Raw genomic sequence first — 6,000 nt, forward strand, 5'->3', positions numbered from 1 at the left:
AAAAAATTAATTAATTAATTAAATTTTAGATTCTGGCATTCATTTCCACAAAATTTTGAGTTCCAATTTTTCTCCCCACTTCCCCCCTCCCCCATTCGATAATACCTTGCATTCTGATTACCCCTTCCCTCAATATACCCTCCCTTCTATCACACCCTACCGTTCTCTTATCCCCATCTTCTCTCTTTTCTTGTGGAGCAAGATAAACTTTTATACCCCATTACCTGTGTTTTTTATTTTCCAGTTACATGCAATAATAATTCTCAACATGCATTTCTAATACTTTGAGTTCCAGCTTCTCTCCCTCCCTCCCTATCCATCCCCATTGATAAGGCAAGCAATTCAATACCAGCTATATATGTGTCATTTTGCAAAAGATTTCCATGTAATCATGTTGTGTAATACTAACTATATTGCCCTCCATCCTACCCTATTCCCCCCTTTTTTCTATTCTCTCATTTGAACTTGTCCCTTCCCAAAAGTGTTTACTTCTAGTTACTCCCTTCTTCCATTTGCCCTCCCTTCTATCATCCCCCTCACCCCACTTTTTCCCTCCTCCCCTACTTTCCTGTAGTGTAAGATAGATTTTCATACCAAATTTAATGAGCATGTTATTTCTTCCTTAAGCTATATGTGAAGAGAGTAAGCTTCACTTTTCCCCTCTCATCATCTTCCTTTTCTCCTCCATTGAACAGAATTTTTCTTATCTCTTTTATGAGTTACAGCCTGCCCCATTCCATTTCTCCCTTTCTCCTCCCAGTATTTTCCTCCCTCCTCCCTTAATTTTTATTTTATTATTATTTTTTTTTATGGATATCATCTCTTCTGGTTCAACTCAACCTGTACTCTGTCTATATGTGTGTGTATATGTGTGTGTATAATCCTACCACCTACTCAAATACTGAGAAAAGTCTAAGAGTTACAAATATTATCTTTCCATGTAGTAATGTAAACAGTTCAGCTTTAGAAAGTCTTTTATGATTTCTCTTTCCTGTTTATCTTTTCATGCTTCTCTTGATTCTTGTGTTTGAAAGTCAAATTTTCTATTCAGTTCTGGTCTTTTCCTCATGAATCCTTGAAAGTCCTCTATATCATTGAATGACCATTTATTCCCTTGAAGTATTATACTCAGTTTGTTGGGTAGGTGATTCTTGGTTTTAATCCCAATTTCTTTGACTTCTGGAATATCCTATTCTAAGCCCTTCAATCCCTTAATGTAGAAACTGCCAGATCCTGTGTTGTCCTGATTGTATTTCCAAAATACTTGAATCGTTTCTTTCTGGCTGCTTGCAGTATTTTCTCCTTGACCTGGGAACTCTGAAATTTGGCCACAATATTCCTAGGAGTTTCTCTTTTTAGGTCTCTTTCAGGAGGTGATCAGTGGATTCTTTCAATATTTATTTTTCTCCTCTGGTTCTAGAATATCAGGGCAGTTTGCCTTGATAATTTCATGGAAGATAATGTCTAGGCTATTTTTTGATCATGGCTTTCAGGTAGTCCCATAATTTTTAAATTGTCTCTCCTGGATTTATTTTCCAGGTCAGTTGTTTTTTCCTATGAGATGTTTCACATTATCTTCTATTTTTTCAAACTTTTGGTTTTGTTTTCTAACTGCTTGGTTTATCTCATAGTCATTGGCTTCCCTGAACTCAATTCTCTCTTTTAAAGAACTATTTTGTTCAGTGAGCTTTTGAACCTTGTTTTCCATTTGACTAATTCTACTTTTTAAAGCCTCCTTCTATTCATTGACTTTTTGGACCTCTTTTTCCAATTGAGTTTGCCTCTTTTTAAAGGTGTTATTTTCCTCAACATTTTTTTGGTTCTCCTTTAGCAGGCTGCTGAGATGCTTTTCAAGATCTTCTATGGCCTTAGCCCATTTCATATTTGTTTTGGGAGTACTGGAGGCAGAGGCCTTGACTTCCTCTGACAGTATGCCTTGTTCTTCTTCATCTGAAAGGACGGAAGATGACACCTGTTCACCAAGAAAGTAACTTTCTATGGTCTTATTTTTTTCCCTTTTTTGGGCATTTTCCCAGCCAGTTACTTGACTTCTGAATCCTTTGTCAAGAGGAGGTTCCTAGTGCTCCTCCTCTCCCCAGTACCATGCTCAAGGCTGAGATTCAGATCAGCTGCTCAACTCCTCTTTGGGCTTTGGGTGGGAGTGGGGCTGCCACTGAGGGCTGAGGTTCAGATCAGCTGCTCAGTTCTGCCAGAGGCTTTAAGCTGAGCTTCCTGGACAATGGACCCAGGCTGCTTCCTCAGCCACTGTAGCAGCCCATCTCCCACTGCTGCCACTGCCTGGGGCTAGTGCTGGGGGAACCCCATTCCTCTCTCACCCAGCTGTGAAAGCCCTCCCACACTGACCTTTGGAGTTTTCTTTGTCACTTGTGGGTTGAGGGATCTGGGACCCTCCCTGCTGAGAATTCTGCCCTGGAAGTCTGTTCAGGTCCTGTTCTTCCCAGTGCTGCACTGCCAGGGCTGGGCTCTGCTCTGCTCAGCATCCCGTGAGATAGATCTTTCCTGTCAGCCTTCCAGGTTACCCTTGGCTAGAAACCTCTTTCACTCTTCTGTTCTGTGGCTTCTGCTGCTCTAGAATTCGTTGAGAGTCATTTTTATGGGTATTTTGTCAGCTGTGGGGGAAGTGCTAGAGTAGATGCATTTTTCTGCTCTGCCATCTTGGCTCCATCTCCAGGAAAGGTATTGACAAAATCGCACATACCCAGAGGAAGGTAATCAATATGATGAGGGGCTGCTCTAGAAGGAGGTAAAAACAGTATGGTGGATGTTAAAGGGAGATCAACTTTGACTCAATATATGGAAAAAAAAAGGTTTCTAGGCAATTAGAGCTGCCTAGAAATGAAACATGCTGCTTCATAAAGTAATGACCTCCCCGTCTTTGGAGGTATTCAACCAGTCTAGATGGACCAACTTTTAAGGATGTTTTAGAAAGTCTTCCTAGATGAGTAAATTTGGACTAGATAATGACTATGATTGTATGAAAACTGAACAGTTCCTGGATTCATTTAAGGAGCCTTCACTCAGTATCTGTAATCTGGGCAAGCTTCCTCCATAGCATGTCATTTTGAAGAAGGGGATTGTGGATATGGGGTATCCTCCAGGGTTAGTGCTATGAGGCTTTCCTGGAAAGTTCTTTTAGGAGCTGTCATTGAGCTGCAAGGCATTTAGATTCTTAAAATGTCACTGGGAGACAATTGTGCAGACACCTGCCTTTAGGCCAGTCAGATGAGAAGCTGTATGTGCATGGGTGTATACCACCATCACCACCACCCTTGTCCTCCCCCTAGCCATTATGAAATTTTCAGAGATTGGTGTCTTACTCAAACCTACACTTCTGCCTTTCCCAACTCTGACCTGGTCCTGGGGGCATATTTTCTGCCTTTGCCCAGGCACGGAACTAGGATTTTGTCCCCCATAGATTCAAAAAAGGTTCATATGCTTGCATTGGTTCATAGATTTAGAGCTAAAAGAGGTGTCACATGCCCCCTGGTCCAAACTCTTCATTTTATAGATGATGAAACTGAGGTCAATGCTTACAGTCCAAATTAGCACCAGAGATAGATCTAGAATTCAGCTTTCTGGACTTCAACTAGAGTGCTTTTCCCACTATACCACTCTGTCTCCTTGGTTGCAGAAGGGGAAACTGAGGTACAGAATTATAGTGTGTTCTTGTTCCTATACAAGTCTTATTATGAAGTCCTTGGTGCTCTGGCTGTGAATTTGCATTTATTAGGTAGGGATCATAGAGTATAGATTTAGAGTCAGAGGGATCTTCGTTGTCATCTAATCTATTTTGACCAGAGGATCTGAGGTCTAGAGAGATCAAGGGACTTGTCTAAAGTCACACAGTTATTTAGTAGATAAACATTTATTAGGTACCTATTGTCAGGCATTGTGCTAAGTACTGGGAGTACAAAAACAGACCAAAGACAGGCTCTGCCCTCAAGGAACAGGTCGTAAGTGGTATACTTCTCTGACTCCCTATCAAGCATTCTCTCTTCTATACCACACTAGTATTAGTTCCTAACCTAGAGGAGCACTGATATAAGACTGGGAGGATTTTTAGTTTCTTTTTATGAGAAGAGAATAAAGGTAGTGCCTCTGGATTTGTTACTGCTGTCTAATTCCTCTGTCACACTAGTCAAACAGATATCCCCTGGGATGCATTCAGCCTAGAAACTTTTTCGAGCTCCCAAGAATTAAAGCATTTCTTCTATGCTGAATTAAGTTGGAGTCTTTGGGGAAAGGAAATTCCCTTACTTCAGTTTTTATCTCTTCCTTCTCACTACCCCCAAATTCTAGACTTGTGTAATCTTGTTGGAACAATTAGATTCACATCTGACATAGCCCAAACCAAAGCCATTTGGAGGACAAAGAGGCCACCATTCAGGGAGGGTTTGGCCGCTCCTTTCCCAGCTGTGCTTTCCCTCTCTTCCAGAGGAGGACACTCTCCATAGCCTTTCCCATCCCATGTTCTGCTACCAACTGATTAATACTTTGCAATGAAACTCACAGGTTCCTGTTGTCTAAGGAGTACCAACTATTTTGGTGTGATATTAGTCTTTGCTTAGGGAAGGTTTATTTGCATTCCAAGCCTTTGATGAAAACTCTTGGGTCTTGTCCAGGCAAAACTCAGAGGTGGGTGCCTGATGACCCCAGGACTGGGAGAGGAGTGGAAGTGGGGAGTGTGCCCTGGGCTTCAGGGAACCCTCGTCCTCCAGGTAGGTCTTGTTTGTAGCTTTTGTACCAGGTGGCAAACTGAGGGTTTCCCTGTTTGCCTGGGGCCCAGGGAGGACACCATAAGCAGGCTGTGACATAGTGACTCCTTTTCCTCTTACGGTCTTACTTTCTGTTGAAAAAAGAAGCTACCTGGCTTTTTCTTAGGCCTTTTGGCAACCTTTGTTGCACAGGGCAGGTATTTTCATCTAATGCTGTGAAAAATTCACCTTGAGTAGATGAAATGTCTTTTTGAGACATTAGTGTTTTTGGGGGAGGGGCAGTGTTGTGGAATAGTCATCATTTATAGGTCTGGGAGCCGTGATTAACCTAGAATGAATGAAGCTTTGCCTCAGGGGCCCCAAATCCAAAGGGAGACACTTTCTATCTGGGGGGGAGTTCTCCACTTCACTCATCTTCTGGTCCTTGGTTAGCCTTGGCAACTGTTACCCCAGGGGTCTCACTGTTGGGGGGTTCTTTTCCTAGGCCCACCTCAATTTTCTCCCCTCCCCCAAATCTTTTGGGGCATGATAGCCAGCCAGACTGTTCCTTCTCCCAGAGTGACTATGCTTGTGACTACACCCTCCCCTCCATCTTTGCCCACTCTCTTTGACTGAAGGTTTTTTTTTCTCAGATGGAAAAATTTGTTACAGTTCTGCTCCAAATATATTCAGCTTCATGAACTGAGGCAATCAATCAACCAATCAAGAAGATCTACTATGTTTGAGACACTGCATCAGATGCCAGGGATGCAAAGATAAAGCAAAACTCTCCTTCCTCTCAAGGACTTTACATTGTGTTGGAGAATAAAACATATATGTGTTGTTCAGTCATGTCCAATTCTTTGTAACCCCATTATGGAGTTTCCTTGGCAGAGGTACTGGAGGGACTTGCCATTTCCTTCTCTAGTGGATTAAGGCAAACAGAGGTTAAGTGACTTGCCCAAGATCACACAGCTAGTAGGCGGTCTGAGGTAGGATTTGAGCTCCGGTTTTCCTGACTCCAGGCCCAGAACTCTATGTACTATGGCATCACCTATCTGCCTCCTAAAACATATGTGTACATATTTCATATATGCATATACAAAATACATTTGAAATAAATATAAGGTCATAATAACTAGAATTAATATTGGGCTTTGAAGTTTGCAAAGTGCCTCACATATGCTATCTCATTTGAAGCTTACAAAAAACTATGGAACATATCCTACTATCCTCACTTTTACAGAGGAGGAAACTGAGGTAGAAAAAGGTTAAGAGATTTGCC

General features: G+C 41.9%; 1 long non-coding RNA gene across 2 annotated transcripts in view; it reads left to right on the forward strand.

Annotated features, from left to right (window-relative positions):
- The window catches only part of LOC140527482 (uncharacterized), a 52,366-nt gene extending 46,761 nt beyond the window's left edge, over positions 1-5,605 (forward strand). For both annotated transcript variants that reach the window (XR_011974809.1, XR_011974810.1), the window contains one exon: positions 5,369-5,605. This is a non-coding gene — a long non-coding RNA (uncharacterized lncRNA). The remainder of the gene's footprint in view (positions 1-5,368) is intronic.
- Positions 5,606-6,000: the final 395 nt, after the last annotated feature.

The sequence above is a fragment of the Notamacropus eugenii genome, chromosome 2 (assembly GCF_028372415.1).
Source record: "Notamacropus eugenii isolate mMacEug1 chromosome 2, mMacEug1.pri_v2, whole genome shotgun sequence".
Lineage (NCBI taxonomy): Eukaryota > Metazoa > Chordata > Mammalia > Diprotodontia > Macropodidae > Notamacropus > Notamacropus eugenii.